Below are 26582 nucleotides of genomic sequence, written 5' to 3'. Positions count from 1 at the left end.
GCCTGTTTAAATACATTTTTACTTGCATTTTGAACTTTCTTCCAATGGAAAAATATTAGGTACAACACAAAGTAATTTTGACTTAATGACGACATGCTTTTTGAATTTTTAATTTCACTTTGTTGCATCCAGTCATTTGTTAAACTTGATTAAATACAGCAGAATATTTCAAATAAAAAGTGATCCAAAAATGTTCAAAAAATGATTTCTTTTAAACTGAATATTTTTTAATTTTTATTTTTTTTACCTTTGAGTAAAAAAAATTATTATTTATTTATCATTTTGCCCTTGTGTAATTCTGATTTGTTTATTCTGGACACTGCTTGTGTTTATTTTTGGGACCAATACGAATATTTGGGCCAATATTTAGGTCCAATATTGGCAAACAACTGATATTTACCAATATTATTTATATTATATTAATTTTCCTAGTGTTTCGACACTTGGAAAAGAAAAAAAACACACCATTGTCATTGCTTCTTTGCTTCAATTAAACACCCGCAATCCTTTGCTGCATTGGTATCTCTCTCATATGCCCAAAGAAATACCACCTGGCCAACCCTTCTCTCTCTATGAAACACATAAAAACACAAACAAGATGGAAATAAATATTGGTTGTTTATCTGCCCAGTTTTAAATATTGGATCAGTGCTGATATGCTTAAAATTGACAAATACCAATGTTAATACTTTATTAATTTACATTTCTAAAGCAAATTACCAAAATGAATGAACTTTCATTATTTACATCGTAAAGAAGCTCCTTTACTATTACATTTTGTCCTTCAGCATCATTTTCATGTTGGTCCAGTTGCACAGCACTGATTCCTGTTGTTCTTCAGACAGGAAAAGTTGAAGGTTTTGGACGTTCCTGGGTGAATTTTGTTCTCCTCAGAGCTGACACACCTAAAATAGATTTGTGGGAATGATGAATGTGTGTTGGGTGTCGTGGATGATATATGATCAATCCAAGCCATGAGAAAATTATGACGAGTGGCTGTTTTCATTATACCACCAGCACTCTTAATCAAATCGTCTGTAAAAACCTATTAATCACCTGATAATTTATCTTTCCAGATATTACTTTAATTTGGTTTCACCGCTCTATATTTCAACTCGCGTGAATTTTCCTCGCCTTTTTCTTTATGATGTCTTTCTTTGTCACTTCCATGCACAAGAATAGATTTCCTTTGAACACCATCGATTACATTTTAGAGCATTGACTTAACTAAAGCTTGTATGGATTCACAACAACCAGGAGCAATCAGGTAACTACATGAACCCAAATCTGTTTTCACAAGCATTTCTCAATCAGCAACGTAAATGCTGTTAAAATTTTCTGATGTGGTGGATATTCCTTTTTGATCACATATAGTGGCGAGGCTTTCAAAGTATGAGTTACATTGTTGCACAGTAGAGTTTGGTCAGATGAAGAGTTTGGTCACACATCTATTCAGGAGTCAGGCAGGTTGTACAAACCAAGATTACACCCCAAAGCAGCTTGAACTGCGACAACGGATCACTCTTCAACACGCAGCGCTAATGAGTACGATTGGTATTCAGCGCGAGGAGAAGCTGTAGTTGTTACTAACATGAACGACAGCTATATAGCCTACCTGTAATTGGAATTCAAGGCTCCACTCTCTCATAACAGCCATACGAAAAGCAGTAGAGTTCAACCCACACACTAGACTGTCCCAACAGAATCATTTAAGCCATAAATCAAACATCCACTCTGGGGTTCACCTTGAAGCTCCTCCACAGGCCTCTCTTTGCCACTTAGTCAGAAATTGTGTTAAATAGGTCTCCCTGTTTTTGTATCCTATCTAAACACGGGATGCAGCGCAGGGGCTCAACGATGTATCGTGCAACGATGAAAGGTACTGGGTTCAGCTTTGTGATGAATGAGGCTAAGTTTAAAAGCCACAAGCCAGTTTCAGCTCAGGAAATAAATTTAATCTGATCGGCTGCTACAGTACAGCTCCAGCAAGGCTTTACACATACAGCTGACGATACGGAGACAATCTATCATCCATCACAGTAGATTAAAACGGCTGCAGCTCATCCATAATAACTGCTGAAACTAAGAGAAATGTATAGACATAAGATTTATTTTAATAGCTTTAATGGTGCTATAACATATAATTGGCATTTTTTGTCATTTTGAGCTTGATTGGTATTTTTTCAGTTTATGTTGATGAAAATAGTTTCATTGATTATGTGACGCTTGATGCTTCCTGGGTGAGTCTTATCTAGACTTCAGACTTGTACATATTTGGGTGTTCCAACATGGCAGTGCTCCCAAACAAACATCAAAGGTATTTTTTTTTTTAAATAGATTAAGTAAAGTAACCTTAAAGGGACGGGCTTATGTTTTTTCCAGGCACATTATTTATTGTGCCATTTTAGAGCAAAATAAAGTAACAATTCTGCCTTCAGTTGTTGTATATCAAACACAACTTTAAAGAAAATTGGCTTTATCTGTGAGGCAGAAGCTCAGGCTGAAGGCTGCAGCTCCAAAGAGGAGCTTTAGGTAAATATTTGGCGCTTTGTATGACCGAACATTTAGGCATCCCTGAATGGTTGCCATGGGAGATTAAAGGATTTCTTCAACTAAGAAGCAATCAAAGCAACACTCCAAGTCTGTAATTGATGAGGCCATAACATCAGAACATGGCACAAAGCTCAAAACAGTTGATTTTATGTAATATCTTCCCTTTAAAATTCTTGACTCTGCTGAAATATGTATGAAGAAACATCCAGAAAAAACACAATTTTAAATGTCTGCAGTAATCCAAATATTAGTGAGTTTACTGTATAGATTACAACATTCATGCCAATAAGTTTATAGACCTTTAATAGACTCTTGTCTCTGAAAATAATGCAAAAATCAGGTTTGTCACTTTTAAAATTCAACAACTTTCTATTGTGTTTTTAAATAATTTCACTGACTGACTTATAAATAAATTATACTTCATCGTTTTATCATTCAGCCAGAACTGTGAGCTCTGGCTCTGCTTTAGGAACAGGTGGCGATATTTTGAGGGCGTGATACTAGTGATGGTGTCCCACGCTGCAGAGCGCCCAGATGTGCTGCATCCAGACAGAACATAGATGCCCTCAGGTTTCAACACCTATCCTGCTCAGATGAGCAGAGGACAAATTAGAATTTCATTCAGAAATATTGCTATTAAAATCTTCCCCGGGTATTTTCACCATTTCAGGACACAGTTCCTTAGAGTCTGAATAAGAGGCTGATCTACCTGAAGTGGGACAAGGTGCCAGAATCAGCTTTAAGTTCTGCTGGGAGTCTCTGGGGGTAAATATGTTGTGTGGTCACTATCCCGTTCAGTGTGAGTGATGGCAGCTGTGAGGGCGCCTCTGGCAATAGTGACTTCAACTATGGCTGCTTGGTCTCATGTAACAGCGCCAGGTGCTCAGGCTGTGCGGCACTTCATCGAGCATGCATGACTGTGGCCGAGGTAAGCACGTTTCTGAGGAAAACGATGCCGAAAGCCGAGTACAGTTCTGGCTCTGATTGTGGAAAACGTCAGCGCCGAGTTTATCTGGCCCCGGTCGGATCGTCCTTGCCTTAACCCGACTAATGAAAGCATGGCTGACTTTCTCCGACGGCATGGTTCTGGAGGTTCTGCGCGGGCCGCTGCGGCTGTATGGAGTGGCAGAGAGGGGAAGAGCGATCCCGGAGTTGAAGGCAGCTTTGACTGCTGGTGCAGCAAGTTATCACTCTGGTGTAAACTGCTGGTTGGGCAGGAAGGGGTTGTGATGGACACAACAACAAGTGTGACTGACTGCAGCTGTGGTGAGCAACACTCAGCACTGCATTGTTCACGCTACTTGTTACAAGCACGACTGGAGTGCGAGGCCAATGAGCACTCCAGCATCCCGGATAGACACTGCTGAGAGTGATTTCACTTCCAAATATAGCCAACGTTCAGCATTCCAAAGCATTTGTTTTGTTTTGGTGATGCAATTAGATAGAAATATAACTCGGCTTGGCTAACACAAGACACTTTTATTCCTATAATACCATTAAATGGTCACAAGATTACATATTCAGAATGTAAGAGTGTGCAGTGTGAAGAGAGACGATTTGGATAGTAATGTCAGACAAGCCTGAGGGAAAAGACCACGGTTACCGCATACATACAGTACATGGACGTTTAAAATGTGTGAACATATTCAGTTTTACTGAAAAATAAAGAAAATAAAAAATATAAGTACATACAGCTCTGGAGAAAAATTAAAAGACCACTTAAAATGATCAGTTTCTCATTGTTTTATTCAATGAACTGAGAACATGTCTCTGAAATTCTAAGCAAAAATTCAGTATTTATTTGCAGAAAACGAGAAATTGTCAAAATAGCAAAAAAGATGCAGCGCTTTCAGACCTCAAATAATGCAAAGAAAACAAGTTCATATTTATCAAGAAAAAACAATATTAATGTTTTAACTCAGGAGGAGTTCAGAAATGAATATTTGGTGGCATAAACAGGAGGTTTTCAATGGGATTCAGTGCAGTGGTATCTTAATTTATTCCAGAGCTAGCTAGCTATCGATCTATCGATATATAGAGATAGATATCTATATATGTACATGCCCTTCAGATTTAAAAAAAGAAACAACCTTTACCTCTTCTCATGGTGTGCTATACAGACACTCTCTCTCCCCTGATATAGAGTCATTCATCTCTGCATGGTCCCGAATAATTGGAATGGCTTCAACGGTAGGGCAATATGACCTATGTTTTGACAAAGTTAGCTAATAGTTATTTGACCACACAAAGAAATACACATTTAACACTTCCTAAATGGTTAATAACTTGCTGTTTGTCTCATCACAGAAAGCAGACCTTGCATCTTTCATTCTTCATCCAAACACACATGCAAACTATGAATGCATCATCACCTACTTCAGAGACATCACATGAACTTATGTCTAGCACTATTACTAATCAAATTAAACATCTTGTGATGGCAAAATTTGATTCCTGGACAAAGTTGGCAATGAAACGAACAAAACTATAAAAGGTACAAAAGGGGCAATGGGGAGAAATGAGCACATGCAGCTGCAGAAGCAATTGGAGAACAATAAAGCAGTCAGTTCATTTGTGTGGGATCACAACCGTCGAATCAAAAAGATGTGATATGCAAGCTGTGCTCCTTGTGGTGTCTGCATCGCTAGGCAACACAAATATGTATGACTACCTGAAATTTGAACACAAGAGTTTAATAAAGAAAGTGATAAATGTGTTGGTTGTATTCAGCCAATAATGGAACCAAATGTATGAAAGCATCTTTTACCTGTTTGTGTGAAAATGTGTGTAAACTTGTTTGTCTGAAGTAACTTGGCTCAGTTATTATTAGTCATAGCTTTTATAAAATTATTTTGTATTATATGAATTGGTGTTATTTTTATGTTCAATGTATTTTTTTAAAGACTGTTGAGACGCATAAAACCAGAAATGATTATTTTTTTAAATTAAAACACTATTCTTAATCTTTTGCCTGTTACCTTAATTCAAGACAAAACAAATCATGAGTTGAACGCTAACCAAAATAATGATGATTTTCTGCTTGCTTATGCCCACGTAAAATGCATTTATATAAGCTGCATAAGCATGTGATTCACAAGAACAAAGAGGCCATGATTAAAGAGTCTGAGGGAGAATGTTGTTTTTCCAAAAACATAACAGTTGAGCCTTTTATATTCAAATTTGTCGTGCGTAAAAAAAAAGAACTTAGGGGGTCTGTTCATGTCTAACCATTATACTTTTATCTATTTTTTTTTTAAAGTTATTCTCCAGCTTTTGGCTTGCAGCCCTCAAGACGCCCCCATTAAACCCTCCATCCCACTCAGACAATGTTGCTTTTCTCTGTCTGCTTACGGTTTTCTTTTGGGACCTGCAGTAACATTATTAGAAAGAGAAATGGTTGCACTCCTGCCAGAAAAAGCCCTCTTTTTATTAGCTGGAAAACCTGAAGCTTCCTTACAGATCAACTAGCATGCTCCCAGACATTTGTTTTTCCTCCCATCATCTATAGCTAAAGATTTATTAACACGTTTAATTAAACCTGTTATTTTTCGTCTCTTAGACCAGTAAACATCAGATTCTAGCTGAATTCCTGCGGAGCCCTGTTTGCTTTCATTCATTTTCTTTGATAAGAGTTCAGGGCCAGTAAACCCCCCCAACAATAGCTTCCACGGTGCTCAGTTCAATAAAGCTGCCCGGCTTTTTTATCTCTTTCTTTTCTCATCTATAATTGAAAGCTGGCAAATCTACTTCGGGAAAAACTCAGCCTATAAGTCGACACAACACCAAACACAGACCGCTGGGTCACTTTAGTTCAGTGAGTAAGTGCCTCATAGCCAGAAACATGCAGGCATGTGAAGAACCAAACAGACTTTACAATATGAGCCGGGTTTTTCCCCCCACAGTAGTAGAGCATTGACATCATGGTTGATCTGATTTTTATAAGACTGCTTTTTAATAACTCAAATAATGTGTAGATAAATAGATCTAACGACAATATGAGGAAGCAAAATACCAGTTTAATTGGATGTTTCTGATAAAGCCTTACACAGAAATTGTAAAATACCAAACTAGTTTATTCTGAAGTGGTGTTAATGTGAGGGTGTGTGAGCCATGCCCTGTGACTGAGACCAATTATTGATTGGACTAAATAATTACTGAATGATTTACAGACAAAGGAAAGCAGTGACTAGGGCACAGTAGCATATCTGGCAACGGTAAAGGGAAAATGGAGTTGATTATTTGAAAAAATAAACCATTTTGGTTAAATATTCAGCGTTTCCAGGGTAACGGTAGAGCGTTAATCCTCTAGCGATTCGATTCCTGACCTCAGGACCTTTGCTGCATCCGTTTCCCTTTCCTTCACTCTCTGTCCATTTCCTGTCAGATAGTCTGATCGATCCTTTAAAAGTAAATAAAGTTTATAAAATAAAGCCGATCACATGTGTTTTGCATTCCTGTGATTGTGTCTGTATTAGAGGTGGCTGACATGGCATCGAAATTACAGGATTTCAAGAGACATTTGTGCTAAAGATATTTAAATGATGATATTTCAAAAAGCTGAAGAGGGGCCGCAATAATAATTAAATGGAAGAGAATAATAATAATAAAAAAGTGAAAGAATTACTCCTGATGGCAGCAGTAGGGACATTTGCAAATCCAAGAAAATTATTGGTATATGAGTAGTTATCTTAGGTTTATTGCATCCTAAGTGAAATGATAATGTTAAGCCCACATTACCGCTTAAACCCCTGGTAGACTTAAAATTAATATCTTTTACTTTTATTATCAGCATTTATTTTGACTGGAATTATAATTAAGTTTGATGGTCTGTGAGAGGAGTTAAATATTCAGAGGATGGCAAAGAGGCCTTACAACTTTAATTACTATATATACAGTATATATATGGGGGGGTGTGTGTGTGTGTACTAGATGATGCATGGATGGATATTATATGCTGAAATACTGTAACATTTAGAGCCTTAGCTAATTTGCAATGCAAGAATCCCCTAAAGGGCCTTTAGCAACATAAATATTCCTCTTTATAAATGCTCATCTTTTGAGAAATGCCTGATAAATGTAAATCTAAATATGCTAAAAAAACAACTTTACAGTGATTATTGCCAAAAGAATATCACCCTGCTGTAGTTGAGCTGGCTGACCACAGATGTTCAAACATTAATCTTCTGTTCACTCCAGCATACACATATAAACAATATTTTGTATTTTGTAACCATGAGAGTTTCCTCAGTGTTGCCGTCTCTGCTCCAACGTGGGGTATAAGGTGGGTTTCAGAAAGCTGTCACAACGTTCTGACAGCACTTCACCCAAACCACTTTAAGCTTTATCATTTATTTAAAGGACTATCTGACTCAGTGCAGACGGCTGCAAAAACGTCAAGAAACTTGCATCTCTCTCCTACTGAGGATCTTTGCATCAGAAGGAGTTTACTGATGTGGCAGGCTAACTCTAGCCAACCCTCTGTTTTAATGGCTGACAACTCGGACCAAAACATGTCTGTGGGGGAAAAAATGCACTGCACTAGACCCACGCTTCATAGATGTTGTGCTTTTGTAAATTTTTTAATTTTTATTTGTTTTCAAGGAATATTGTTTTCATGCTGTGCCCTGAGCTGCCCCACCTGACAGATCTGACTCAGCTCGTTGAGGACGGCACACAGGAAGCGTTTTTTTTTTTTTTTGTTGTTGTTGTGAATGCTACAATATTTGGCTTTACAAGAGATTCCTCCACCCATATAGAGAAGTCTAAGAAGAAGCAGACTGTGCTCAACAAATTGTTTGTGATCTTTTGGAGAAGAAACTAAATTAAACGAGAACAAAAAAAAAAAATGTATTAATTGCATGGCCCTAATAGGCTTCATTCGCGTTAGATGCCATGAATGAGGATCAGCTTTTACTACCTGGACACCAAACTCCTAAGAGAAACATCATATTAATAGAACACCAGAACAGCTGGTTACAATAGATTTTTTTGCTTCTTATTTTTGTTATTGAGCTGCAAAATAAAGACAAGTAGTTGTTAAGAAGCTAAGGAAAGGAAAGGTACAGCATGACAACAGAGGGGGGCTAAAGGCTCACATCAAGACAACCGTGGAGATCCTCTCTGCCAGATGTTTATCTCCATCTGGAACAAGGAGCGCGTTTCTCCGTATTTTTCACGCATCCGCTCCTGTAGGCAACATTTGTTTTTGTCATTTACTTTAAACTGAAGATATAATATTTTTTCCCCCTCTTTTTTCAGTTTTGTTTGTCACTAGCAATATGCCGAAGCTGACATCGTGTTGACCGTAACATATTCGTACGGGCGGCACGGCCGACAGTTGGTTTATTTCCTGAACATCCCTTCGTCTCTTAACTCATCCTCATCAGCAGTTGTTTGTGAGTTGGGCTCTAGAATCAGCCACCTCTCTCTGCTCACACCTCCTCATTTAGGCCATCAGCCTCTGGTATAAACCACTGCATCACTAGGAGATGCTTTCAGCTAAACGGTTTTTACTGCTGCTTTTTTCAGCTCCATGTGATCCTTTTCAACCAGATGCAAAGATCAGTGAGGGCTTTGTCAAACCAGACATTGTTATTACAGTAAATATTTTGAATTTTACTGATAGTTATGTTAGTCTGGTGTCCTTTTATGCAAATATGATGACTAATTGACCATAAGTCATTTCAAAATAAAGACAAAATGGGTGCTGACTGATGTAAGACAACATCTACAATTCATAAGATGAACTCTGAATATCATCAGCTTTGTTTAAAATGACACTCCCCTTCTTCACTACACCAGCTTCACTGCAAAACGGCTTGGCTGGCCTCATCCATTCAAAAACACCACCTTCTAAAAGGCTAAAGCAGCCATTGCGTCTGCCATCATGATGAAAGGTGAAGTTTAATAGTACCGGTAGTTCTTACCTTGGCAGCATTGTCAACGAGCAAGGTGCTGACAAACAAATATGGAAAAGAAAAGCTTCGTCAGCTCTCCCACAAAACCTTCACAACTGCAAACCAGACACAATCTGCAAACCCGTACATGTGCCAGCAAGTGGAACCACAGCCTGAAACCTGCAGATGAAGGGGCTTAGGAGAGGGTGGGTAAGCCAGCGACAGCCTTGGAAAAGCTCGCAAAAAATTTATTATGGATCATATTTTCTGGTTTCATGCAGAAAAACGGAGCAGATATATCCAACCATCTTTACTGACTGGGAAATTACTAAAGCGAGTCCAATATCCACAATGGATGGAATTTTTGGTTAACTATAATATTTGTGATGCTGTGATTAAAAAAAAACTCTATTTAGATGATATTTCTGGCCACTTGGATGGACTTTCACAATTTTTTTGTGCCAATAATTGATACAGATGTTGCTGACAAAGATTAGAAATTTAAACAAAAGTGGAGGGGAAATCATGGGTCAATCTTTACCTACATCATCGAGAGGCGTAGGTAAGGTCACCAGACCATCAAAGTGTAAACACTAGCTGGGCTTCCATTACAGAGGTGCACAAAGCTTTGTCAATACGCCGCTAATGCAATTACAATTAATAACAATTTTGCAATTGTGGTGTTAAGTAAGGAACGCAATTAAAATCACAGGTGAGTAAGTTTGTTCACGCGATAAGTCATTAAAAACAGGCTGTGCCACGATGCTGCAACTACTTCCTGTTGCCTTCTTTGTGGTTTGCGGCAACGGCAACATCCGGTTGCCGCATTTTGACGCGGTCAAAAACCCCCACCTCATTTTAACGCAGAAACTTTTTTTTTGTTTCCATCAAGCAAATTTATTTTTCAATGTCAAATTGCACAATTATATGGTTAAAGGAAATGCAGCTACAGAGACAGACAACTACACCTAAAGACAATTTATACAGACCAATCAACCCAACAGTCATGTTTTCAGTCGGGGTGACGAACCCAGAGAGAACCCACACAGCTGTGAGAACATGCAAAATCAATGCAGACACCCCACGTCCTTCTTCTGTGATTTGGAAATGTTTGCCTTCCCTTACACCATCTAGGCGTACTAACTGTGTTTGTCATTAAATTGAGGTGAATAACATCAGTGATCCTCTGCAGAGGCAAACTTAGTTTTGGGGAACTTGAAGTTGGGTGTTTTGCTTGGTCAATTCCTTCCCCCCTCAACACCTCAAACTTTCGTTTAACAGGCCTGAGGAGACATAATGTTTAAGTTCTTGCAGTCGGATCCTATATATCACCTTTATCACCTTCCTCTCTAGCTGTCGGTGAAGGCAGACGCTCTTTTTCTCTGCTCCCTCCATAAGCGCTGTTTGCCCTGCTTTGCTCTCTGTTCTGCACTGTCTCTTTGGAGAGTTCCCAACTCGCCTTGTTCGCTGGCATGTTGTCTCTAAATGTTGCTCATATGTGCAGAGGTTTTTTTTGTTCCTGCTGGATGCAATGTAGGATATTTTTTCCCCCCTCACCTTCCCCTCCTGATGTCTTTTCATCTAATTAAAATAAAGGGCAGCACCTCTGCACTCGCGGACGACTATCTTCCTTGCTTTTTTTCTTGTCTTTCTATTGTCATTTTTGGATGGGTTGTATTGAAACAAATTTTGTTTTGTTTCTGTACAATAAGAAAATAAAAAAAAGCTGATTCTGATTCCAAAAGTCAACACAGACTTCCTTTTACAGCACTTCGAATTGCACAGCAAAGAGCTGCAGGATCTCGGAGAGATATGTTGTTTAATCGTTAGTGGCATATAAACTAAATTTAATAATTTACCTTTAATGTGACCTTTCTGTACAAATAGTTGCTCTGACAAGAATTACTTTCCCTCTCACAGCCTGCAGGGTATGAAATGTGTGCATGTAGCAGAAGTGAGACATGGACGTATTCTCTGAGGATAACCTGTGACAGTTCTTTACCAAGAGGGCAGAATCAGGGCTACAGCTCATCCTGTCCTCCAAAAGGACTACCTTTCCCATTCTTGGCATGAGCTCAAGCTCACTCAAAGTGGATGATAGAGTCCAACGCAGTTGTCACTTTGTCTTTTCCTGCAGCTCATGGATATGCTTCAGTGCAATGCCAAGGTCTGACTGAGCACACCGAGCGTAGCAGGGACGTCGCTAAAGCTGGTGATGGAGAAAAAGTGATGCAAAGAGCTGAAAACCAACATTTCTGATTGAACATGAAAACAAAGCATCACACTTTGTTTCCTTGCAAAAGTACTTAAAACAGCCAGCTTCAATGTATTTTATATAGATTTCACAAGGTGGAATAATTTGTGCATCTGTGTGGTCAGTTTTCTTTACTCTGTTGCTCCTTAGTGAGAGTCCAGCCGTGACCGTATACCATGATGACCAAACATATGGAGAAAATGAGACTACTCCATGACTGTCTCATTTTTACCTTTCAATTTGAAAAAGTAACATTTAATTCCATTACATTTTTATCCAGTTTAAATAGTCAGTCTGAATAAGATGAACAGAGAAGCCATCAACTTTTTCTTCACGGTAAGAAAAACCACCTACTGTTGCCCCAGTAACATACATAAATGTATAAACGGTGGATTTAAACGACTTTTGAATGATTTGTCTGCCCTGACCTGAATGCGCAGTCTCACAACTTCCTCCTGGTCCTCATGGACCTCAACTGCGCCCCAGTTTGTGCGTAAACAAGTGTTTCAAGGTTTTGATGTCAGTTTGGAAGATGAATCCACGTTCTGCTGCCACATTTTAGACTTTAGACCGGAATTACAAGCAACACATCAGCCCAAGCTTTGAAAACGAAGAAACGAGACGATGCTCTGAAGAGAATTTACTTCTTGATTCATTTGGTTTCTTCCACGATGTATTTGTATAGTTGAAAATGTCTACACGTCTGCATCAAGCGATCTGTCAGATTTTTAACAATTTTGTTTAAAAAGAATGAGCAGAAATTTCCATCTCTACATTTGCAATTCTGGCAGAGAAGTAACTCTTAACAATTTTCACCTGTATCTACAGTGAAGAGTAGTTGTGCAAAGTATTGACCCACTGTTCCTATCGAAGGCAAACTTTCACACTTTTCAGCTTTTTAAATACATTAAAAAAAAGTAAAATTTCTTCCACATAATAGTTATTTGCTGTTTTGCCACATAAAGCCTCAATTTAAGTAGCTTAAGGAATATTACACAGGTAGTGTTTTAGAAATACTTTTGCAAATGAACAGCAGTTATTTCCTGTACTGTAGTGTTTTTTTATTATATAACAGCAATCATGTGTGCCTTGGCTGTGGTAAGAATTTATTCATGTCTTATTCAGCTTTTATCAAAGAGGAAAGTTCATGGTTTTTCATCTGGGACAAAGAATCATCCACGGTAAAAGCTCTCCTGGCAAATCCTCGATGAAATTGGAATTTTGTGGAGACACGCTGTGTTTACAAGTACCAAAATACAAAACACCAAATGCAATAAAGTAGACCTGTGATAAAATTGCTGGTGGCCTCTGTAGTCTCTTAGTCTTTTATTATACTTACTTTAATACAACAGTTCCTGCTTTATCAAAGCTGCTGTGATGCTTTTTTTAAAAAAGCAATGAGATCACTTTACTTTCTTTCTACAATCTTCTCCCAGCATTACAAAACCTTGAACTAACCAAAAACCTTGTGTGGAATATTTACACATGAACCTAAAAGCACTCATTAAATCCACCTTCAAAGCTAAAAATGACCCCCGTCTCTTCATTAGAGCTTGGAAGCACACAAACCACCGTCTACCACATGTGACATCACACGTTTTAATGCTTTTAAACCACGAACAACACATTTCCTGAATCAAACGCTAAACAATCCCGATGTGCTCGTTAAAATGAAATAAATTCAGTCTAATTCGAGCCGTAAAATCTCCTTGTGCACATAAAAGGTTTATTTGAATGACTCTGACGACACTTGCACTAGGTTCGATCATGACGGTGCAGCATAGTGGATGGAAAATAATCTCTGTGAAATAAATGTCTCTGTGCTATACCTCGAGTAATAAGGTGTAGGCTGAGACAGCAGGAAGGTGTCCAGAAGCTGCTCACATTAAAATACCTGCAATCCTCTGGGACTGTCTGATAAAATAACTATAAATACTGCCGTCTCCGAGGGGAGGGGGGATTTACTTATGAAGGAAGGAGCTGCTGGTTCTGTGCAGAAATTTGCTGTTAATTTAAAAAGATTGCAGTCCACTCTGCTGGGTATACAGAATGACTGTCACGTAAACTGAATTAGCCCCGTTAACCTTTTACTTCGCACCACCACCACAACCTCTACTGGAACTCATTTTGCAGCTTATTAAAAAAAAAACCCACAAAGAATATTGAAATAACTTTTCATGAATTGTTAAAGAGAAAATCTGCTAACCTGCTTAACAGATCTACAGATTTAAAAAGACAATACAGTTGTTGTTCTTCAACTATATCTTCATGGATGAAGTGTTAACAAGTTGAAATCTTGTCAGTTTTGCTTTAACATCATATTTTGTTTACAATATATTCAGAACTTTTAACTTATTTAATTACTAACTTTTTGCAAAATCTGAGTAAAATTCAACAAATGCTTTAAGTTTTTCTGTCATTTAGAGTAGGGAAAAAAAAACATATAGTTGGTAGTATTTATTAAATTTCCCATTGGGATCAATACATTTTCTTTAAATTTGTGTCGTCCAAATTATGCTTCTCCGGATATATTTGATTATTGGAAAAAAGAAATCAGAGAGTCTGAAGGGAAAAATAAAACAATAGTGAAAAGGAGGACTATACGGAAAAAAGAAGAATCTGGCAGGAAAGTAATAAAAACTGTCTGGCTTTTCTCTGTGTGGGAGGAGATTAAATGACTTGAAAACCAGGTGAAATGAACTCAAGGAAAGGAACTACTGACTGATTAACACAAATGAAGGAACAACACATTTGTGTATTCAGAAAGCAATCTTTCTGAACCAAAAATGCTAAAGACAAAACACTAAAATACAGATCTGAGATAATGCGCAAAGTACAGAATACAAGAACCAACAAAGTTCAACATGAAGGAATGAACTGAGTATGGGATGCCACAAGCAATGGAAAGCTGTTCTTTAAACAGCGCAGAATAATTCAATCCTGGCTGTATTTTTATATGTAAAACCTTTTTTTGTTTTTTAATGCAGTTTATTTTTTCCAAAATTTCATTTTTGCAGAATTCCACGTTCGACACCTGGACGCCCAAGTTATTCTATCACCATTACCTGTTGTATTTTGACTGTGCTCTGCTTCACTCACTCAGCAACAATAATGTTTAGAATGTTGTTTCAGTGAATTTTACTGCATTTGTTTCTAAAGAGTGACAAACACTTTGAGTTACTACAGAAGAGCCCTCTCTTTTTATGACCATGCTTGACTGGGTTGTATCGAGAGAGCTACCATGTTATAACAACATACCTAAACATACATAGCTTTACCATTCCTTATCTGGAAAACTGTCTAAATCCGTATGCATGTCTTCAGAAATTTTTATTTGCCTCTTAATACTAATTTGCTCCTGCTAAAGATTTTAACAGTGGGGCAATTACATGACAAGTTTAACATTGTACTTAAAGCTCATTTGATCAGATGGTTTTAATTAATTGCGTGGAGATGAGCAAAACTTTCTGAACGATTAAGCAATTAACATTAGCTAAGCTGATTACAAAAAGCTTACTGCTTCAGTGACCAATAGGGTCGGCCTGCCACTATGAACATCAGCTTAAAGGGTGAAATAATCTTGATTGTTAGGATGAAACCACAATCTGTAGACCAAACTCTGGTATTCCACGTCATACACAATACTCCATATCAACGGTAAAAGTGATATGAATGGAAATTAATTCCATCCATGTTTCTTCATCTGGATGAAGTTTCACTACCCTAAACTTGTAGGTGTTCCCAACTCCAAAATTAGCTGTAAAACTAACATGTTTAAACAAAGTAAAAGTCAAAAGCTTTAATTCATTGCCTTTCTGTTCAGTGTCTGTTATGTGATTGCTCATGAAATGTGTTTTCAATTTTATGAATGAGAAATAACCCTTAATAGAAGCTACAAATTATTATTATTATTGTCTTTTAAACAACCTTAAATAAGTGTAAATTAATTTGGCGATTTGGGATTTTTGATGGACATGAAGCTACTAATCAGACGCCAACTTTTGAGGTTGTGACTGACGGTAGCGACTGCATTGAACAGCATTAATATTTAACTTCATGCCTTAAAGACTGCTACAGTTACTTAAAAGAAAATCAGGGGTTTCTTCAGGTCTAACCAAATTATGCTGAATACAGGTGGAGCGACTTCCTCTAGATGAGAAAGTGACTGAAGGCTGATAAAGAGAGAGCAGGAAAGAACAGGCTTCTCATGATGTACATGAAATACTGTGCATATATTATCCTTTTTCTTTGCAACTTTTACAGGACATTTTGAAAGGCATGTCTGCAGATCACGTTAAAAAAAAAAAGCTTCTTCTTTGTTGGCGTTAAAATACCTTTGTTCTTTACCTTTGCCACTTTTGCCACCTTCTTGTCTCTCTGGTTTTAATGTAGATATAAATCTTAAGCAATCCCTACTGTTGTCTATGGAAGCTGCCTTTTCTCTATACTGCCCAGAGGATTGAGCCTTTGAAGCCAGTTGACTTGGCAACCTCTGCTGTGATATTACGTTACAATCTGAGCTTAGAAAAGATGGATCACTTCTAATTGTACAAAAATAAAGACATCTCAAGTCTTTTAAATGTCACATCTGTCAGCCAGTGCCAATATAAATCGGACAATAGCTGGTCTTGTTGAACCATCAGCCCGGAGCGCAAAATGTTTTATTCACGACCACATAACAGGCAAAAGAAATAATTGAGACGCTAAAACAAATATTGACGTGTACAGCCAAGTGCAAATTTCTGCTTTTTACATAACTGGAACATTTACGGCCAAGCGATGAGAAGTAATTTAAACATGCCTGCAGGATACTTGCATCTGTGTTTCCTTTCCAAATTACTTTAAAAAGGAAACTCTGGGAGGGTGAAGGGGGGGCGGTGTTATTGTTTTACTCTGATGAAAAGATATGTCCTCTAAGGACAGAGAAGGCAACGTCTACAGGAATTCTGCTCACACTGCTAAAGCACGATCACACAAAGCCCAATGACGTTTTCTGCCTTTTATTAATTATTTTTTTAACTTGCTCAGGAACTCCGGGTCACAGAATAACAACAAAAAAAACCCACGCATTAGTCGATTTGACAGACACACAGTTTTCCCGCTCAAGAAGAAGTGAAAATAATTGCATTGCTCACGCTGCAGATTGCGACACCCTCAGGAGCCAGTGACACACACAATTTACTCAGCTGCAATACAAAATTAAATAAAGACAGCTAAAGTTTCTCTTCTCTTACAGAAACCCTTCAGGACTTCCAAATAACCTCCACTATCTTTGGCCCAAGAAGAAGAAAAAAAAAAAAGAAAACTCACCAGGTTACCAAGGCAACAGCTTGCTGAATGATGTTTCGCCCACAGTGTCTTACGAAAAGACGAGCATCATCACACTTATGAAAGTCACCAAGGAGCGGTGAATTATCGCCTTCATTTGCGCTCGTTACCTTTTCCATGGTCAGAACAGTAAACAAAATGTCATCTTCAAGATGTGGAGTGGCTGTGGAAAGCTTTAATTACCGATATATGCTTGCACCAAAAAACCCATTAGTGCTCCACCCTTTCATCCACACGACTCGCAAATGAACCAAGCATGCCGAGTCACGAAAAGTGCATCCGCCGTCCAGCAGAATACCCTTTAAGTCTATCTTTTCCAGCTTATCTGGATCCACGGCGAAAAATACAGCCAAGCGCCGTCTTTCCTCGCGGAACTAAAATTGCTTCTAGTCCTCTGCCAGCTTTAATCGTAAGTCATATATCAAATATTTGTATTCCGTTCTCACAGCCAAAAAATAAATAAAAAATCAAGTTAGGGAAAGGCAGCGTTTTTTTTTTTACGGTTTTAAATACGGCATTCATCATCGACACTGTTTCGGGTCTCGGATGTCTGACATTTGCAAAGTGTCTCATGACCTGCAGACATTCTGTCTCTGGTGTGCGGCTGGACCTAAAATTAAGATGTAGTCTCCTTGGAAAGGCTGACATTTGGAAACTTTTCCATTCGCCTTAAGCTCAGACAGTACAAAAGACACATAGTGTCTTGTGAAAGAACGCAAAACCCTTGAGTTTTTTTTGTCGAATTTGCCACATTACAACCCTAAAATGAGATGATTTTCATGAGATTTTATGTGAAAGACTAACAAGAAGCGCAAGACTGTGACGTGGAAGAAAAAGGGGTTTCAAGCATATTTACCCCCCTTTACTCTGTTATTGATAAATAAATCTAAATGCAACAAGTTGCCTTCAAAAGTACACTTTTCAGATTTTATCTGTAAAACAATTTGCACCATTATACATCACTGGTTGTAGTTTGACAAAGTGTAAAAAAGTTCAAGGAGAATTAATACAAGGCAAGGAAAATGCAGTGTAATATGTATTTAACTTGGAGAAAAATGGCTACCCATACAAATCAATACATGATGAGATCAATCCCTACTGTAACTACAGCGCAGACGTGCAGGTTTCAAACGTTACTCTAAAAATACCGGAGTAAAGGATTTAACTGTGGATTTATTATTTTTAGCGAGTCATTATGCGATTGTGATTTCTCACTGCCTTCCTTCTACAGAACCGCACAGCGTGAGGCGCTGACAATGGCTTCTAAGAACACTTAATATTAGAGAGGGAGGGCTCATGAATTCATTTAAAAGCGAGGGCGCTAAATCCCCAAAAATGTTCCTCAAATTTACATCCCTTTCATCATGTTCAGAAGAATGCAATCCCACCACCGTGAAAAAGGTCCAAATCTCAGTACAGAATGGCGGAAGAACAAAAAATGACAAGAATATGTTAAACCGTGCCGCTGGGGAACAAGACGATGATATTTCTGCTCGTGTTTGTTTTTATCCCTCCTCTAATTTATTGAGATGTGCATCTTCAAAAAAAAAAAAAAATCCTCCTGATCAAGACTCTTCTGTTTCTGTACAAACTACAGAAATTATAGTCCTGGAAGAATATTTGTCCAGGAATAAAGCAACTACTGTGTCAAGACAACACTAACCAGCTTGCATACAGAGCTAATTCTTCCTATATGAAAAGAGATTGAATGATTTGTTTAACATAAATGCTGAAAGCATTGAGACCAGAGCCCGATGGAGAATAAATTAAAAAAGGAAAAGTTATTGAAATTTCAATAATAATCCAAGACAACACAAGCAAACACAAAGTTCAGTTTTTAAATGAAGGTATTTGCTATTAAGGGGAAATTTCAAAACCTAATGGTTGGGTCGCCCTTAGCAACAACTGCAACCGAATGTTTTGCAGAAACTTGCGATGAGTCATTTACAGCTGTGGAGGAATTTTTGCCCACTCCATCTTCACAGAATTGTTGTAATTTAGCCACATTGGGGGAGTTTTCCAGCATGAACTGCCTCTATAACGTCGTGCTGCAGCATGTCAGAAGGATTCAGGTGAGGACTTTGACTAGGCTACTCCAAAGTCATTTTGTTTTGCTTCAGCCGTTGAGAGGTGGACTTGCTGGTGTGTTTTGGATCATTGTCCTGCTGCAGAACCCACGTCAGTTTCATCTTGAGGTCATGAACAGATGGTCAGACGTTCTTCTTTATGATGTTTTGGTCCTCAGTGGAATTCATGGCTCCATTTTCTTCCAGGTCCTGAATCAGCAAAACAGTCAAAGTCCCACAACAATGTTTTATTGTTGGTATTATGTTTTTTTTTCTCTTTCTGATATCTGGTTTAACTTTCACACCAGATGTAATGGGACACATGCCTTCCAAAGGTCTTTGTCCCATCAGTCCAGTGAACGTTTTCCCAAAAGTCTTGGGGATTATCAAGATGCGTTCATGAAAAATGAAAACAATGTTCCTTTTGCTCAGCAGTGGTTTTGGAACTGTCATGCAGAGTTCAAAAACCCAGTCTCTTTCTTATGGTGGAGGCATGACCTCCGACCTTAACTGAGGCCAGTGAGGCTGGCACTTCTTTAGATGTTATTGTTGGGCCTTTTGTAACCTTTTCGATGAGTCCTCTCTGCGATCGTACTTGGGTGTTGGAGAGGCAAACCCTTGGGAACGGCCACAAACGCGGCATATGGGTAAAACACTTTTGAATAACACCCAACTTTTTATGAACTGTGGCATGCTGGAGCCAGCTGCAAACTGTTCAAAGAAACATAAACAAACCGTCATCCTCCTACTACTTCCTGTCGTCGTCTTCAGTGTTTCTGCCAGTAACATTTTGTCAGGCAGGTCCTATTTAAGTGATGTCTCAATTAAGAGCAAGTGTGGCATTAATCGGAGCTGGCTGTGGCTACAAACAGTGAATGTAGGTGTGATAAACCTACAGTTATGTTTTAGCATGGAGGGGCAAACACTTTTTAACACAGGGCCATGTAGGTTTAGATTTTTTTTTCTCTAAATAGTAGACACCTTCATGTAAAAGCTGCAGTTTGTGCTTACTTTTCTCGTCTATGACTGATGTTTAAATTGGCTATCAGTCAAAACACTTAAGTGTGACAAACATGCAAAAATTAGAAAGTCAGGAAGGGGGCTAATACTTTTTAACACCTCTGTATCTCCACTTCTTTGTCTGCACAAACTCTGCATAGCTTTCTTTTTATCTTGGTTTGTTCCACCTCTCATCATCTGTTATCTCCCCTCAGAGCTCAGTGTTCAATGACTGACGTGATTGTGGTTCAGTATATGCAGGGCCTCTCATAATTACATACTGTTATCATAATCATTTAAAGGCTGCTGCTGCTGCTAATTTAGCCCAGCGCCTGCTTTACCAGAACGACGGAGACACATATAGAGACTTCCAAGCTAGCCTCTTCTCTTCTCGCCTTTTTTCAGCATAAACATGAGACATTTGCGGAGTGAATGGTAATAACATCGTCTTGCTCTGAGAGCCAAAAGCGCACACTCGACGCACAAAGAAGCAACAAAAAACTGTTTTTGTTTTTTTTTTCTCCCCAAACACGGAGGAAGATATTACTCTCATTTATTTTGTAATCACTTGAGATGCTTTGGTTTTTACTGCATCATGCCTCCATGTGCCTGAAGGAACAATAATGCAAATGCAAACCCCGGCAACAATCTGCCTCCGTCTTGGCCACATTTCGTTTGACTGCACGTGCGCGCCGACTTCAAAGAACAGAGATGACAGTGGCTGGGAAAAAAAAAAAAAAAAGTATTCATTCCCCTTAAGAGATGAATGCATTTTGTCCTGTAGGAACCACGAACTGCATTGTATTTTAATTGGATTTTATGTAATAGACCAAGACAAAGTATAAAGTGAATTGTTAATGGCTGTTCAGGTTATTATGAAAATGTACAAAAATCTGAGAGATATGCTCTCTCCCCTGAGTCAACACATAATAGAGCCTCCCTTTGCCTTTAGGCTCCCAGGTTTGTCCATCTCAAAACATCTCTGATTATTCTTCATTGCAGAATAGCATAAGCTTGAAGAGTCATAATATCATTCAGATCTTGGCCTGGCCTGTTCTAACGTGTGACCACACGTTTACCTAAACCTTTCCATTGCAGATCTCTCTGTATGTTTTGTTCTGGACTATTTCCCCACTGGAAGGTAAACCTGTAACCCCGTCTCAAGTCTTTTGCAGCCTCTAATAAGTTTTCTTCCATGGATACAATGTATTTAGCTCCATCAATCCCATAAACCCTGATCAACATCCATGTTCCTGCTGAAGATGTGCATTCCCACAGCACAATGCTGCCACCACTATGTTTTATAACTGAGTTTGGAGGGGGCGGGGGCAAAAGTAGTCTCTTATTAGGACACCTTCTAATGCATGTTTACTGTGTTTCCCGACATTGCTTGTTGTAAAAATTTTTTCAAGAATGTCTTTCTTCCAACTACTGTTTCATCACCTCATGTTACTAAAAACTGCTTTACATAGACTGAGCATTAAATAAAACACGTTTCTTAATTAATACAAATAAAATATTAAATACTTATCATATATAGAGGGAAAAAAAACACTTGCTTGGTTGTTGTTAGCTGCTAGTTCTCTCTAGGTCGCATAAAAATAAGAGAAGATTATGGTGCAAATCAAGATTAGCAGATTTCATGTGGATGCAGTTTCCCTCCAGAGCTATTGAGCTCTGCTGCTCCTCCAGAGTCGCCATGGGTCTCTGTTTTATTTTGTTTTTAAAAAAAGGTTTAAAACTGGTGTTCTAACAATCTGTGCTACGCAAGAATCCATCCCACCTTGTGGTAGCGTGCATGCGCACATTGATGCTACGTCACAAACTGCTTACTCAGCAGATTTCTTATCAAAACATCCTACCTGTGGAAGTTTTGTTTCGTCTCTTTCTTTTTTTTCACTAAACCGTGCTAAAAAGAGCATGTTGGTAGCAATGTGAGATTGAAGCTGTATCTATGGTGTACTATTAGTGTATATTAAGGATACTATCATTTCAGATGCACAGTGACCTGTGCAATCCGGTGGACACATTGTGGCTGTGCTGCATTTGAAAAAGTCATATAATGTATTGAGGCGCAAAAAAGAGTTTAAGTGAACTATATTTGTAGATGTCTGTGTTTAATTTGTTTCCCCGGTGTGACGCTGTGACGTCTGCGATAGCTTTTCATTTTAAGCAGGTAGGACATTCTGATGATGAAGTGCTATTTTTGTGTTTTTGTTGTGCATGTAAAGCGTTCCAATGCTATTCTGAGCATAACTCCTAAGATTCCACTTCAGTCCCGTCACTTAAATGATGTTATGAACACAGCCTGCTGTAGTTTTCGGTTTGTAAAAGTGACGGTAGCAGTTTTGGACGCGTAGCACCGACAGGTAGACATAGCTATCTATTCGTGCTACAGTAGGAAAATCTGACGAGGTAGCACTGATAGACAGAACACCGGCTTCTCTTCACCATTATGCACCACATTGTGCCGGTCCATCACATAAAACCACCATAAGACACATTGATGTTGTTTTGTTGTGACTCGTCCATAAATGCTAAAACTTCAAGAGGTATAGTTACTTTAAAAAAAAAAATCTTCCTGAAAGCCTTCCATCTTTTTAACAGAGTGATGTTCCAGCTTCAGAAAGATCTGCTCAGTCTGCTAGCTTGCTTGCAGTGGGCAAGAAATCTGAACAGCATTTTGTTCCCCACACAACAATTTAGTGTGAAGGAAAACATGGTGGTGGTTTGGGGATGGGAGGTGAGGGGGGGGGGGGGGGGGGCGGGGGGAGCTCCATATGTCCAAACTGGCTAAGCCATTTAGTTGTGGTCACACTCATGAGTCCAGGATCATCATGTTTCGTGCAGACTGAGAGCTGGCCGTGCGGAACACCATACGGCTGTGTGTTCTGTCACACTGAAAGGTGTGGTAACAACAATGGAGAGTTGCACAAGGGAAAAACTGCCTGAAACATTTGCAAGCGGGAAAAGCGGTGGAATTCTCCTAAAACCTCAAACTGGACGGTGTCCAGTAATTAAAACGAGAACGTGGCCTCTGACTCCGGCTGGTTGAAAATCAGGAAAAAGATTAAGCTAAAATTCGAGCAATAACGTAGCTCCCTCTGATATGCGGGCTACATTTTAACCTCTGCACACTTCAGACTGAAATTAGGTGATGATTAAAAGCCACCGTGACGTCACCCGCAGCCTTAAGGACTTAACGACCTATTTTGAAACCTCTGCATGCAGCATTCTTGGATGTTTTTCAGACAGAAGATGTTCAGAGGGCAGAACTATCTGAATACCTGAAAACTCATTTAGAAAGTGGCAATGACACTTATGAGGAAAGAGTTAAGTGCTCCTGCCAATAATGATATTACATTTTGAGCTTTAGTACAATTTAGGCGTACATGGTGCCTTGTAACATGTAATAACAAAATAATTGCAGTAGTATGCAGCCTAAAACATAATAATAATAACAAAACCAGTGGGGCAATCATTGGGAAACTTTATTAATATTTTTTTACAGTCCTTTTAGCTAACAGGAAGTTTTTAGTCAACTTCAGTAACTTTAGCTAACAGGAAGTTTTTAGTCAACTTCAGTAACTTTTCCAAAGGTAAGGACAAAAAACAGAGATGAATCACAGACTGTTTCGCTCTGCACAGTCACTTTATATGTCCTGGGTTTTCTCTGATGCTCCTCTCTCTGTAGTTCACCATACTGGCTTTCTACTGGACTTTAGTTTATGTCCTCGGAATAATTTCTGTCTTGCTATGGATCAATAATTCATCATACTAGTAGAGTCCACCAAATTTTTTTTTTTTTATTATTAAAAATCTCTGGCTAATTCAAAAAGTTTGCAAACCGGCCCACAGCATCACAGGCTCTCCGCCGTGTTTAACAGTAGACACGAGGTGCTTTTCCAGAGCTTCGTCCATTGTTTGACGTCAAACCCACTTGCAGAGTTTATGACCAAAACGCTCAATCATTCCAATCTGACCAAAGCACACTCTGAACAGAAAAATGTATCTTCTTACATCACTCTCAAAGAACATAGTGTCTAATGATTGGTATGGAGACTTTGTGATCTCTCTTTGTTGGAGGGCTATAACAGCGAGCTATAAAGATATATTTTACCTCCCTTACCAAACTCTGTGTGATATAAATATATGGTTCCACTACCAGCCTGTGACCCGTGCCTAGAAAAGTGGGCCTCTTTGTAATATCGTGTTTGTACCCCAGGGGAGAAAGAAAGTAATGAATCACCAACAGGAAGATTCTAAAATACCTAATCAACTTTAAATATGTAAATATGAATAAAACATGATGCAGTCCCATTTATTTTAACGAATCTGTTTGAGGGAATACAAGTGACTTTGTTGATAATATTAATCCTTTAATGTTTTCCCCACTGGAAAAGTGCAGTTAATTAATGGTTAGCATTTTCTTAATCTTTGATTGTGAGCTGCTAATTAAAGACGACTCTATTTAAGGATTTTCTTTGCGGAGCTTATGGAAAGCATTGAAATCTTTTATCACAAACAGCTTGAAACATTAAGATGGACATTTAAGCATGTATGTGATTCAGTGTTGGAGTCAGTTGGCAAATCAAGACAGCTTCAGCAGCAGGAAGACAGTCTAAATGTTATGAGGGCATGTTCTTTGTTTGCATTGTCTTAGCTGACCCATTTTCTACATAGTTTTCATGAGGGGGGTGGGGGGCGGCTTCTGCCATCAAGTGGATGTTAAAGGCAGATCTTAATGTTACAAATACATTATTCTAGCAGGGCGCCGTGCTGCTTCTGTGTCCAGTGACAACACACACCATGCGGGGGCAGCAACGAAGGAAAGGCACCCAAAGAGGTAAAGAAGGGAGCAGACATGTCTCTTGTCATTATGCGTTTAAGTATATCAATAAGAAATTCTCTTTAAGGCGTCTTTTGTAATAAAAAAACAAACAAACTTGTGAGCAAAGAAACGTCAGAAGTATGAGCTAAAGAGAGGTAGTGTTGCAAGGTTGGGGTGAGGGAGAGGAGGTGGGTGGGGGGGCAGACAGCTTTAACGAGGGGTGGGGAGGTTTATTCCAAGGTTAACTTAGCCTCCGCTCAACAGTCTTCTCTCATGTTGCGGCATCTCCTCTCTGACGGGCTGCAAGGCGCGCGGGGGTCAAAGCACGAGACCGGAGTTGGGACGAACGCGCTCGTGTTTTATTATTTTCTGTCAACATTAAAGCCAAAAAAAAAAAAAGAGAGAGAGAGGAAAAAGAACGTCACGCGCGCTACGTTAATTGCCTATTATCAGAAAGTAACAATTACCCGCACGAGCCACAGTGTCGCATTCCGCTGCCATCAGAGCACAAAGCAAAACAACCAAACAGATGAAACAATTATTTAACACGTAAAAAAAAAAAAAGACACGTTTTCTAACACTACTTGTTTCCCGAGCGCAAACGAAACGCAGCAGGCAGGGTGCGCATGCAGCGCCGCATCCTCGGTCCAGCACCGTCTCCACTTTAGCCACGGAGACCTGTTAAGCCATCAATTATACTGCGGTAGCTCCATGAACAGCAGTTGTTGCATGTTGAATGAAACATCGCTGCCGAGGACGTCAGAAAACGTCTCCCGCTGTCATTCGGACCTGAACGTTAACGAAACTCTTAAAATAAATAAAAAAATAAATAAAAAAACACGAGACATTCAGCGGCACAGGTAAAGACGAGCATTGAAAAAATAAATAAATAAAATAATTAATTAAAAGAATCTGAATCTCACCCGCAGCACTGAGGGTTGCGTTCCTGCCGTTTCTTCTCCCTCCTTGGATTGGAGTTAATGAGGTTCTGACGCTTAGTCCGTCTGATTTCACTCTCAACTGTTATCATCCACTGGGTCTTTTTTTTTTTTTTTCTTTTCCAGCGGTGAAATAGGGGATAATTTGGCGTGCTTTCGCAAAGCTCTGCCCTCTTCAAACTAACCTTCCCGCCCCCCTCCTCCTTCCCTGCTCAGATTGGTGCTGGACAGGAGGGGCAAACCCTGGACCCGGGGGCTGGTTTAGAGGCGCTGATTTGTCAAGGCGATCAGAACCCACATGGACACGGTAGTGGACCGTCTGCGAGAGGGTTTAACCGAGCAGCTTGTCACTGATGCTCCCGACAACTAGAGGACCCTTAACCCCCCTCATCCACCCTCCCTCCTCCTTGTTGTGCGCCTGTGCGCAGCAGCAGCCTCTCAGACGTGAAACGGCGGTGAGTGGGCCCACTTGCTCCGTGGGCTTTGGCGGTCTGAGCTCTGACGCAGGTGCCCAAAGGTTCAGCCTGGACTGACAGAGATGCCCAGCCTTAGAGCTGCTGCTGACAGTGATAAAGTAATCTCATCTGAGTCAGTGCAGCAGCAGGAAATGGGAGCTGATTATCCCCCACTACGTGACCTTGGGGTGCTGCTATCTCATCAGAGATCCTGGCAAAAAAAAAAAGAAAAAAAAAAAAAAAGTGGGGACAGCGAGGAGAG

General features: G+C 39.2%; 1 protein-coding gene across 3 annotated transcripts in view; it reads right to left on the bottom strand.

Annotated features, from left to right (window-relative positions):
• LOC102225530 (gamma-aminobutyric acid receptor subunit alpha-3-like) overlaps nucleotides 1-26236 on the bottom strand; it is a 119988-nt gene extending 93752 nt beyond the window's left edge. For all 3 annotated transcript variants that reach the window (XM_023342212.1, XM_023342214.1, XM_023342213.1), the window contains exon 1: nucleotides 25851-26236. The gene's annotated coding sequence lies outside the window, so the exon portion shown is untranslated. The remainder of the gene's footprint in view (nucleotides 1-25850) is intronic.
• Nucleotides 26237-26582: the final 346 nt, after the last annotated feature.

This window comes from Xiphophorus maculatus, chromosome 11 (genome assembly GCF_002775205.1).
Source record: "Xiphophorus maculatus strain JP 163 A chromosome 11, X_maculatus-5.0-male, whole genome shotgun sequence".
NCBI classification, from domain to species: Eukaryota; Metazoa; Chordata; class Actinopteri; order Cyprinodontiformes; family Poeciliidae; genus Xiphophorus; species Xiphophorus maculatus.
The sequence above is the reverse complement of the archived record's forward strand: the minus strand, read 5'-3'. Positions and strand labels throughout refer to the sequence as shown.